General features: G+C 37.3%; 2 long non-coding RNA genes across 2 annotated transcripts in view; one reads left to right on the top strand and one right to left on the bottom strand.

The window, feature by feature from the left end:
* Window positions 1–1,083: 1,083 nt before the first annotated feature.
* LOC102009616 lies at window positions 1,084–7,522 on the bottom strand. The gene is made up of 4 exons (XR_263987.1): window positions 7,469–7,522; window positions 5,893–5,982; window positions 2,420–2,531; window positions 1,084–2,011 (listed from the first exon to the last, which is right to left on the bottom strand). It is a non-coding gene; the product is annotated as an uncharacterized LOC102009616 (long non-coding RNA).
* Window positions 7,523–7,591: 69 nt separating this feature from the next.
* The window catches only part of LOC102009847, a 12,819-nt gene continuing 7,719 nt past the window's right edge, over window positions 7,592–12,691 (top strand). The window contains exon 1 of the long non-coding RNA XR_263988.1: window positions 7,592–7,722. This is a non-coding gene — a long non-coding RNA (uncharacterized LOC102009847). The remainder of the gene's footprint in view (window positions 7,723–12,691) is intronic.

Raw genomic sequence — 12,691 nt, 5'->3', positions numbered from 1 at the left:
ATATGATGTGAACAGCTGTTGAAACTATTTCCAGATAGTTGTTCAACTAATAACCAACAGAGGATGCTCAATATCCTTTGAAATGTATAAAATATCATGTGGCTCTCCCGTGACCCCTTGATGGTACCTTGCTGGTACTTGGGCACACATTTTCAGAGTGGAGGGCATAACATATTCCTGCTGCATATTATAGTACAATGGTTATCCCAAGGAAAAGTACTTGTAGAATTGAGTTGATGAGCCCATTTTTCCATGGAAGTGTGATTTTATTTTTCAGACACTGGCTGTTCAATAGATGTTGGAGAGATATTTTCTCCAAAATGAATGAAGTGAGCTGATTATGTCAAGGACAACAAATAACTCCATTCTTTCCAAGTATAAAATTCAGATTTTTAGATAAATATTGAAATTTGTAAAACCTGTATGTACAACCATGATTACAGCAGAACTTCAGTGTTTGGAGATTTCCTTAATGAGATCTATACGATATTAGCAAAGGCAATGTTGAGACGTTGGATAGTGAAATGTCAACATTTTGAGATCTGCATAATTCAGTAGAACAACATGGTATTTGCCAAATGATCAACGTTACAGAACGATGGTGTGAGTAGAAGATCCAAATTATAGATAAAAGAGGCAAAAGATGCACAGTGTAAAACAAATAGATCTTATTGTGCCAGATTATGAAACGTTAATTCATGTGGTTTCAGATTCTAAATTGAAACTAGCATTTAAGATCCTAGCAGTTCTCCAGCTTTGGTATGTAATAAATCAGGATACTTATAATTATGGGAAAAGGCTATTCAAATTCTAACTCTATGTCTGATGCAGTCAAGTTTTCTTTAAGTGTTTCAACCAAAGAAGCATACTGCTACAGATTGGATTTAGAACCAGAAATGAGTCTTCAGTGATTTTCTGACTAGGCCAGGCACTGATAAGATGTTTTGACCGTGTAACATAATATCTCTTTTCTTATTCATGTTTTGAAAAAGTAGTTACTTTCATGAGATTGTTTATTCATATTTATAAATGAACAAGTCAATGAATATTTTAAAATATTTTCAATTTTACCTTCTAGTTAAATATAAATAATCACAGTCAAAAAGAACAGTTTAGTATTATCAATAGTTACAGTTAAGATTTTAAAGGGTTTCTGAAACTAAATATTTAAGAATCACTGCTTTCAGCATTCCGATTAGGCAGAGAAAAGTTTACCACAAATGAGAAAATTGTTATAAAGGTTAAAGGGACATACCCAAGGTCACAGAGCTTCCCAGAAATAGTGCCAGAAAGTACATTTATTTCCCAGAATGATTTCCCCCCCATTTAATATTTTTATATGGTTGAGGAAAAGTAGAAGCTTAACCATAGAAAGGTAGGACAAGGAAAAATTTGGAAAAAATCACAAAACAAGGCTCTCGTGAATGTAGAAGGAAGAGCTATTCATTACTGACTCATGCACCTTGGCAATATGTATTTAAGTTAGAAGTGGAAAAATTTGAGTTGTGTGATTACACTGCAGCTTCTCACATCATGCAAGAGTAGACAGTATTTTTTCTGAACATGGGTAAGGCTGGGAACCCTACAATAACAGGGAAGAAGTGTGGTCTTGGTAACCCTTGGGAGTGCAGTGGAGGAGGGGCATATTTGCTGAAAGGTCGCCCTCTCTCTGACCTCCGCTGTAATAAAGTCACTTCTCAGCTCTGGCAGTTGCTGGGTGATTCCTGCAAGGCATTGGGCATGTTCTTGTATATTTATTTACTTACTTTGCTTGTGATTTGGTTACAGATTATTACAGTTCTGCATTCTAGTTCTGGAAACATCATCTTTCTAATGACATTTGCCATTTGATATTTGCACATGATTCTCAAGTCATTGATTTTATTGTGTCTTCTTCTATGAAGGAAATGTGGTATAGTAGCTGTGTCAAATTTCACCCAATATTTGTTGAATAGAAAGTTTCACTTGTCTTTTATCTATAAAATCTTTCCTCAAGCTTGTGGAATTGTCCCTGGAAGGAGTTAGAGACATTTAAAATCAGATTATTACTCTTGGAGAGTTTTAGGATATAGCAACAACTGAAAACTACTTTTATTTTAATACAAAATTTTCATTTTATAATTCCCTCTGCTTTTAAATTAAACCCAATCACAAGCTGAGTTTTTCACCATTTTGAAGCATAATTGAGAAATAAACACTATGCATTTAAAGTGTACAGTTAGATGTTTTGATATACACTTTATAATACACTGCATCAGGTTATTTACCATCATTACACAAAATTAAAAATTTCTTCTTCCTTTTTAAAACATATGTGTGATAAGAACATCTAAGATCTACCGTTTCTTCAGATTTCAGGTATGTAAATTGTACTGTTAACTGTGCTTGTATTGCTGTTCGTTAGACCACCACATCATACCTGACAAAACTGAAGTTCTGTAGCCCTGATCAGCCTCTCTCTGCTCCCCTTCACCAGGTCCCACACGAACTGCCTTTCTCCTCTCTCATTTTCTGTGTCTGCCTTTTAGATCCTGCATACAAATGAGATCATGCAGTAATTTTTTTTCTGTGCCTAACTCATTACGTTTAGCGAAAATTTTGCCTTCATTTGTGTTGTCACAAATGGCAGGGCTTCCTTCATTTTTCAGAGCTGAATAATATTTGTACCCATATCATACACATACACATCACCAAGCACACACATAACATAAACACACACACACACACACACACACACACACACACAGAAACAGATATACACATCTGCATGCACACACACATTCTACTTATCTACTGATGAATATTCAGGTGATTTCCTAATCTTGGCTATTGTGTATATCTCTGCAATGTACATAGGAGGGCAAAGAACTCTTCAAGATATCAATTACAACTTCTTTAGATATCTAGAATTCCTATATACCCAGAAATAGGATTGTTGTATCATACTGTAGTTCTATTTTTTCATTTTAGGAGGAGAAATTCCATACTGTTTCCATAAATGTTATGTATACCAATTGACATTCTTAAAAAAGTGTACAGAGGTCCCTTTTCTCTACATCCTCACTGATACTTGCTATTTCTTTTTTAATAAAAGGCATTGTAATAAGTGTGAGATGACATCTCATTTTGGATTTGATTTGCATTTTCCTGATGATCAGTAATGGTTAGTACTTTTTCAAGGACTCATTGTTATGGCTTGTATCTATATGTCTCCCCAAAGCCTCATGTGGTCATAGGTGAGGAGTGTAGAAGCTGGGTGCATTAGGAAGTGTGAATGGGGATTAACAGTGTGATGCTGGGATTAAGGGTGTGGCACTGGAAGCCCCACCCTCGGTGTGGGTGGCACCAATTAATAAGTTTGTAGCCTGGGTGGAATATAAAGGGACAGAAAGAAGGCAGACTTGTTGTTGATGATTCTTGCTTTGGTGCCTTCTGCCTGCCCTGCCATGGATTGTTTCTCCTCTGTGATGCCCTTCTACCATGCTGCCCTACCTTGGAGAGAGCTGACCATGGACTGAAACCTCTACAAACTGTGAGCTGAAATGAAACTTTCCTCATTTAATTTGTGTGTATCGGGTGTTTTCTCTCAGCAATGAGAAATATATTTTAGACACTCACGACCATACATACATATTCCTTTGAAAAGTATCTATTCTGGCATTTTGCCCACTTCTTAATTGGGTTATTTATTTATTTTGCTCTTGAGCTATGTGAGTTGTTTACATATTTCTAAAGTTTTTTATTTTAAAGAGAAAAAGTAGCAATAAAACAGAGTTTCAAAACAGGTTAGTAGGAGAGTTACAATAATTAATATACTGCATTTTGTTGTCTTCCTAGTAGTTATTTACAGTACAAATATAAGCATGATATTTTGTCCAAATAATATGAGCAGAAATGTTTCTTTTCAATGCACTAAGAGAAGCTAGCTGTATAACTCTGTTAACTCTGTTAACTCTGTTAATCCACCCTATCTTGTGTATAAATGTATATTTTTTCCTTAGTTCCTTTGCCTTGCCCTGTCACAGTTGGTCTTTTCTTTTGAACAATTTCTTTCAAATTCACAATATCTATTGTACATTTTGGATCTTGTTTACTTTTTCAGCTTCTCAGACTAGGGAGACAATACAATGTTCGTACATGCATATCTGGCTTATTTCACTTATAAGTGTGGTCTTGAGTTGCATCCATTTACTGATAAAAGTCTCCAGTGTATCCTTCTTTATGGCTGAATACTACTCCATTATAGTAAAAAAAAAAATCTTTTTTATCCATTCTTCAGTTGATGGCCATTTGCATTGTTTCCAAGGTTTAGCTATGACCAATAGTGCTACTGCAAACATGGGTGTACATATACTGCTATGGTATGATGTTTTTAATTCTTCTGGGAAGATACTCAGAAGAGGAATAGCTGGGTCAAATGGGACCTTCAATCCTAGTTTTTTGAGTGATCTCCAGACTGATTTCCACAGTGGTTGCACCAGTCTGCACTCCTTCCAATGGTGGAGAAGGGTTCCTATTTCCTCACAGACCTGCCATCATTTGTTATTGGTTGATTTCTTGACGGTAGCTCTTCTAGGGTGCTATGGAACCTCTCTTGTTTTACATATTTGGAAATGAGCTGTTTATTAGATATACAGCTGGCAAATGTTTTCTCCTGTTCCATAAGTTCTCTTTTTTGTTGATTATTTCTTTTACTACACAGTACTCTGAGATGGATGCAATTTTATTTCTTTAATTCTTTTTTTGTTGTTTGTGTCTTTGGTATAATATCCAAGAAATTTTTGCCCATGATGATATCGGGCCAATTTTTCTGTTATCTTCAAACTAGTTTTGATTTCAGGTACATTAGTATGTTTAAGTCTTTAATCCAAGTTGAGCTGTGTGTGCGTGTGTGCATGCTTGCTTCTCTCTGTGTGTGTGTTTTTATAAGGGTTCATTTTTTTGCTTTTCAGTATGTGAATATTTAATCCTTTCCCAAGCTATTTGCTAAAGGGCTACCCTTTCTCCATTATGACCTTAGAACTTAAAACAATGGAAAGTTTTGTTGGCAAGTGGTATGGATTTACTCCTGGCTATTCCATTTTGTTCCATTGCTGTATATCTCTGGTTTTAGATGATGATACATTTCAGGACATCAGTCCTAGTTAAAGCAGTCAGTGTTAAAGGCTACTGCTTCTTGGCAGCTGCTGAAAAATACCTTTTTTGACATTACTTTTAAAATTTGTGTGTATATGTGTGCGTGTCTAGAGGAGTAGAGACAGGGATGTATGCAGAATCTGAACCAGAATGCACAAACCAGGGGACCCCGGTATTTCTCACAATAGAAAGCATTTCTTTGGGTGAGACTCCTGTAAATGAGACCTATTTTTGTTCTTTGCTGCATGTAGCAGAGAGAATTGAGCCCTGAAAGGTTCGGTGGGATTGTCCTATTATTGAAAAATCAATAGTTACATAAGATAGGGCATTAGGCCATATTATGAGGTCTAAATTACAAATACCCTTTCATGTCTATGGACTCATGGCTATTACTTGGCCATCGACCCTGGCTTATTACTGCATTCACTCCCTATTATACGTGAATATAATGGCTCTGAATAAATTCAGAAAGATGGGTTTCAAGACAAATACCAACTTCCACAGAATATGAATAGTCAAGAACACTAAACTTTTACCAGGCCCATATTTTAGAGGGGGAAGAGGCATTTGTGCAGGGGCACAAACGTTGATGCCATTCATAATGTCAAACAAGGGCAGGTTGTTGTTATGATTTTCAGAACTGCACATAAGTATCTGAATGCTCTAAGAAAAAATGATAAAAATCAAGATTATAGGAGGTAAGTATTTCCTTTTCAGACCACTCTGTCTCTAGTGAGTTTTAGTTTCACATATTACCTTGTTTCCCTAGATCTCCTCTTCTCCTTCCCCAGTGCAGGCTGAGAATCAAAGGTTCCTTTTCCTCAGAATCATGCGTCTATGAAAATGCTGACATGGTAACAGAGCGCGAGAATATTAAAGCAAGAGGCGGGAGGAGGTAGAGAGATTGGCGTTATGGGAAAATAAATCTTACTGTCTGCAAGATGTATGTGGAGAAAGGGAGAGATGGAAACTAAGGCAACGAACTTCTGTAGAGCCTTTCCAAGGCTATGGTTTGAAGTCAATCGAGGTGGATGTTTTCTCCCCCCACACTTCTGCTTAAGAGGCAAAAAGGCAAATTTATCTCTGTCCTAAGGTAGATGTGAGCAAAAGTAAACTTAAGCAACAGGCTGAGCTTCAAGGGTTTTCTATTATTGAAGCTTCTCTAGAACCAACACCTGAGTACTGAATGCAGTGAGCACGCATTCCAACAAAAGGAGGCTCTTTGTTCTTCCAAGTCCGCTGCCAACCAAACATGACTCAAGGTCTCTCTGGAATATTTAAATCCAATACAGTGGTGTGTGTGTATGTGTGTATGTGTGCTGTTTCAGCTATTGCACTTGGGAAGCTGAGACAGGAAGATTGCTTGAGCCCAGGAGTTTAAGGCCAGCCTGGGCAGCATAGCATGATCCTAGCGTAATCTTGTTTCTTAAAAAATGATCTATCTCTCTGTTTGTCTGCCTGTCTATCTATCCATCATCTATCTGTGAGAGATGAGAGAGGGTATTTAATGGAATCATTGGTAACCACACCTTTAGTTATCAATTAGTCACTTATTCATTCAAGTAACAGCTACTGTGTATTATCTGCTTAATATCTGGTTCTTATTAATGAGCATAACTGCTAGAAATTTTGCCATATGTAAAGTTTACCACGTGGGCATACAGTTGGGAAAGCTCAGTCCATAGAGGGACTTACACGGGAAGGTTATCAGGGTGACATTAATAAAAATCATGACGTGGTCACATTTCAGTTTTAGACAGTTCAATATGACTGCAGAAATGAATGTATGTCTGGAGAGAAGGCCCAAGAAGAGGACCAACTAGAAGGCCATTTAAATATTCCAGGGGAGAGATTGGGATATTCTCAACCATGGCAGAGAGAGGGATGAAAAGGTAGTAACGAGAAGAGAGTCTAATGAGCTCAGTGTCAGGTGATAAAAACAATAGGGTTTTGTTGTTGAATGCCTATTACCTGCTATGCTTTTGTGGCCATTCCCCACTTAGTTTAAAGCATTTTATTTGTAATAATGCCTCTTATGATCAATTCATCCTAGAGGAGTGTCTGGCAATATTAGGTATGTGGTCCAGAAATGGAAAGGGAACTTTAAAAGTAACATTGCATTATTTCTTCTAGACAGCTACTACAGGATCCCACATACTGCTGTGTCTTCCTGGTCACACTCCTCCTTGTTTCAACTCAACTTTTGATAACACCCCCATCTCAGCAGTTCTTTCCCGTCAGCATGTATGTGGGTGGCCAAATCTCTCTGTCTCTCCCCTCCCCCCCCAATCCCACAGATTAATACTATCAACAAGAGTCAGACAACTATTACCTCAAGCATGAGACACTCCTGAGTATTGCTCGAGATCTGCTTCTAAAATTCTCCAGGCTATGGGTCATCTGACAATAGATACTATGATGTCATGAACATGTCATCATCTATGTATAACTCTTTCTAGTCTAACAAGGTTCCTACCATGTCTCTGTATAAACAGCTGCCTAATGAGGTAACTGGTACAGGAATTCTGACAGGCAGTGGATCAGAGTCAGGAAGCCTACCTGCTCTCCCCCAAGATGTATCACTGTGTGAGTCATAAACCTTTTCACACCCACTTGTGTGTGTGTGTGTGTGTGTGTGTGTGTGAGACACTTCCAGTCTTGACATCTAAACCCACAGTTAGAAGGAAGTTCATGCTGAAGAGTGTAATTATAAGCATCTCGTGGAATAATACTTTGAGATGATATAATTATCCTATTCTTTGCCAAACATGTACTCATAGGTTTAGCATCCATTTATGATTCCTTGTGAATAAATTATTAATATAATTGAGTTAATGAATATTAAATGTTGCAAATATAAATATTCATTAAGATAGTAAATATAAATGGAGATATTCTAATTTCAGCATTCCTTTTCCATTAGTTGGTGGCACATGAAAGGAGTTTTTCTCAGTTTAGTGGTATTTATTTATGTTAGTATAAATTTATAGATTCCTATAAGTAGGTTTCAGTTTACTCTTACATGGATTTTTATATTGAAATTATCTAACAATTAGCCAACAAGACTTCTTTCAAGGCCACTCTTTGTCTTTTTAACCAGTTCTTAGCATTTTTTATTATTCCTGTACCTTTAGCACAAGAAAAAGTTCATACTTTCCTGTGTCTTGTCCTTGCTGCAATCTCTCAGTCAGCCATTTCTTCGGGTGTGTTAAGAATAGTATTTAGAAGGCAAACTCTGGGTGGTTAGCATACTTATTTTTAAAAAAGATCATTGTCTAGTTCTTCTTAGCAGTCAAAATCAGTAAATAAATGTATTTGTACACATTTGCATAACATGTATGTGCATATGTGTATATACTGAAGTATATATTAATTCCTGTACTATAAAAATATAAATATATTACTAACATCTCTATATGTATATATATTTATATATATAGCTATATATTTTTCATTGGAATTAGAAGCATCAGTGCAAACAGGATTTTAAAAATATGTGCAAATATAATATGCATGTATGTTATATACATATATGTTACGATAATGAGAATGTTAAGTAAATTACAGGGTGTCTATAGCAACAATTCTAGTTCTCATAGAAAACACAAGAATTATAGCCATATTGATTGACTTCTCCTCTCCACAGTGAAGAATATAACTTCTTTTATCTTTCCTGAACTAATACACTTATTCATCCTTTTTGTAATCAATATACTCACCTCATTGACTGCCTTTTCAGCCCAGAAGCACAAATCTTTCTCATTCCTTTGGTCTTGGTCATGTCTCTTACTATATCCCATGGTCCATACCAGCACTGGTCTCTCATCAGCCCTGGCTGCCCTTTTGGCTGTAGTTTGGTCAAGTTTGGTCACCCTGGCTGTCCTGTGGAAAGAGCAGGGATAGAAAAATAATGTGTATTCCTTAAAGGAAATAAAAAAGGAAAGAAAATAAAAAGGAAATCAAGAGAAAAATCAGTAATAATTTTTTGATTCAATATTGGATTTAAATAGTTTTCTTAATGTTTAGAGTTTAATTTTGTTCTTTCTTAAATGGACAGCAAGCAAAATATTTAAGATTGGTGAAATAATAGGCTAATCATTGCGCTGGATTTGAGATAGAGAAAATGGGAAATCTAGGGAACAGTAAATCTGCTCACTGTAAGTATAAAGGAAAAGAAGTAATATTTAGTGAGTTAAAACCAAGTGCTTCTCATAATGGTTTTAGATATGATCAGTTTCATTAAGAATGATCTGAGAGTGCTGTTGTTATTCTCATTTTAATGATGAGCATGTTACTTTCAATCAATTTCTCTTTCAGGATACAGAGGAAGTGTATTACAGCGGCTGTTTGAACCTAGGTTTGCCTTACACCAAAAACTGAGCTTTTACTTCTCTGTACCTTCCATTTCTTACTCTGAAGCATTGAATGTTTAACTAAGTCAATAACAAAAGATTTGAGAAATTAATATGCTGTTTTTGTTGAAAATTCATGGGGCTTCAATGATTACAGATGGTTCAACATCAGTAGTGAAAAGAATAGAAAGTATATGTTGAATTTTAAATGAGTCAGAGATATTTGGGGTCACCTTTGAGAAAAGATTTGGGGATTGCATTTCCTGGTATATGGGGAAAGAGGAGTCATTTTAGTTCTACTCTGCCAAAGGCAAAATCTTTGCTTCAGAGATAAGGATTTTTTTCTTAACTGCCTATTCCCCATAATATGTTGGACTTTAATGCTAAAGCGATTTCCAACATCTGAATTACTTGCTTCAAGCCAGCTGGTTGTGATACCTGTGGTGTCGTTCCTATTAAAAAATACTTTGTATGTCACTCAAATATGCTGTTCTCAAAATCTAAAATATGAATACATTTCATATTTAATGCCAAACTTGTGATAACTTGAGACCTGCTGGTCTAATTGTCAACAATTAGTCTTCTCTCTAACTTTCTTAATCTTTTCGAGGGCTCCCTGGGATGCTAACTTGTGTGTTCAGGAAGGGGGTCTCAGGAGTTTTTCTGCTCATGAGTTATTTTTATTATAGCACAGTCAAATAAGAAACAAACCCACATTTATCTGAAAGGAAGAAAAAGGGACTGTTGCAGCAATGAGAACACCTTGGCCATGTGATTAGCAAGGTTTATGTCCAAGTTTGGAAAAACAAGCAAGTTTTTTTTTTCTTTATGTTCCAGTCCTACGTCTTTTTTTGTTTTATTTTGATTGTGTGTGTGTGTGCACGCACACATGCACACATCTTTTTCCCAAAACCAAGCCTCTTTCTGACTTAAATATAAATCAAAGTCTCCACCCTTGAGTAGTGAAGAAAATATGCAAGAACTTTTGAAATGGCATATTTCCCTGCTCTTGTGCCCATCACAGTGTTTAAAGTAATAACTTAGTCTCAGCCAGGGTCTGAGGTTATGTGCGTTATTTTCAGAACTAATGATGTATAGTGTAATTCAAATTCTGCAAATGATAATACCTATATTCATACTGTGATTTACCATTTCCAAAGCAATTTCATGTTGGCTCATTTAATCCTCATGAGTACTTTTTGAGAGGAAAAACACTTTAAAACCCGTCTTACAAATGAAGAGACTGTGTACCATATCCTCTATCCAACTTGCCCCAGAGAGTCAGCGCTGGGAATCCAGCTGCCAAGGTCTCCTCATTTTAATCTCTTGGACGCTCTTTGAGCAGTTGCTGAGTCAGCAACAGGCGTGACTTGGCCTATTTTTGTCTTAGTTTTAAATAGATTGTATGTCTTTGGCCTCCTTTCCCAGCTGAGAACCATTGGTTGGGTTTACCTCAAAAAGGAATTTGTTCTTTGGCACTAAGTCTTCTTTTCTAAAGAATACTCAGACTTGGAAAAGAGAATTGAATGATTTGAGCCAGAGCAACACCTCCACCATGTGGCTGTCCAGCCGAAACCTGGATGCCTGAATGGATGCAGAACTTACTCCATACCACCTCCTGTGTGTACATAGGTTTGCATGAGACTTTTGGCAACTCATGAGACGTATCATTTAATTACCCTTACATTAATCAAAGGAGAAACTGATGCATGTTGAATTTAAGGAATTTGTCTGCGGTTATATGAAAGTAAATTATAGACTCAGCATTTGAACCCTGTCCAGTGTTCCTTTGCTGAGTGACCAGGTCACGCTGCATCTGTACATGCTAACTTCAATGTACAAAGGAGGACTGCAAATCTTTCTGGTGTTCTGATGTCGATTGGAGTGTACAGGGACATGTGTCCAAATAGACGAGGATTAAGGATAGGAGCATACTATTTAGAGACTTGGGTTTTGGCTTGTTTGCACAGCTTGGCTGTGACAGAGCAGGATCCATCTAATCCAGAAGAAATGTGTTGCCAGAATGCTTTCTTCCTCAAATGCTCTAAATCACTCCATGGTGGCCTGGAAATTGCCCCTCAGATGTTAGGCAATGATTAAAATCACGAGCAAAGATTGGCTTCAACCTCACCTGAAGAAAGTTGCTAAATTTTTATCTTTCAAACTGAATGTGAGGTCTTCCTCTCCAATATCCAAGTGCTTCAATATCCAAATTAAACTCAGCTTATAAGTTACCAGTTCTTTTTTCAGATGCAGAAAACCAAATTTTTCATATTAAAATAACTCAATGACTTTTATTTAAAATCGAGTCTCAATTAAGTAACTCAGATCCATTTCTCCCAACTTCTCTTTCCTGCTCTTTGTAGGCAGTCCTGGATTTGGATGACATCTACATTAACACAGCCTCAGCTAGGCAAGGGTGGGGAAGGAGGACCACACGCAGTTCTGGCTCGGTGCTCCTTCAGGTGACCACTGGGGTAGCCATATCCTGCCAGGTCTTGGTCTTCAACCTCATCCCTGCAGAATCTGTATTGGCTGTTTCTTGACTCTCCCTGTCCACAAACCCCCTCTGTCTCCTCGTGTTCTTACCTGGGGGCCCTTAGATGTTAACACTTCAGGACACTTTTGAATGCGCCCTTGTGACAGCTAAGGCTGCAGAAGACTCCAAGGTGTCTTCTCTCTACCTCCACTAAGCTCCTGCTGCTTTACCTATTGTTTCCTTGCAGAGCACATGGACTCCTTGAGTGGCTTGGAGGAACCTCAGGCTACTCTATAGCATGTATATCAGCTTTGCCATTGATGAAACATAGTATCCAACACTTATAACTGAAAGAGAGGCTTTATTTGGTCCATGATTCATGGGATTCAGTCCTGGTTGGCCTGTTCCAAAGAAGAAACATGGAAGGGTGTGGCGGAGGAGAGCTGTGCACGTCATGGCAGGCAGGAAGCAGAGAGAGAAGTGTGGAGCTGAAGAGGGAGATGTACATGACAAATGCGCCCCCTCAGGGCCCCACCTCTTCCAACCAGGCCCCTCCTCCTAACAGTACATTTAGATATTTCCTGTTGGGTATGTCCCGATGGATATGTCCTGAGTGATATGTCCCAATGGATATAGAACCTCCGAGATTCAATTACCTTCCACCTTCCCCAACTCTGAACTATGAGAATTTTAAGGGATGTTTTATTTATTTATTTATTTATTT

The sequence above is a fragment of the Chinchilla lanigera genome, unplaced genomic scaffold (genome assembly GCF_000276665.1).
Source record: "Chinchilla lanigera isolate Chin_1 unplaced genomic scaffold, ChiLan1.0 scaffold00086, whole genome shotgun sequence".
NCBI lineage: Eukaryota > Metazoa > Chordata > Mammalia > Rodentia > Chinchillidae > Chinchilla > Chinchilla lanigera.
Note: the sequence above shows the minus strand (reverse complement) of the source record. Positions and strands in the feature narration are given on the sequence as shown.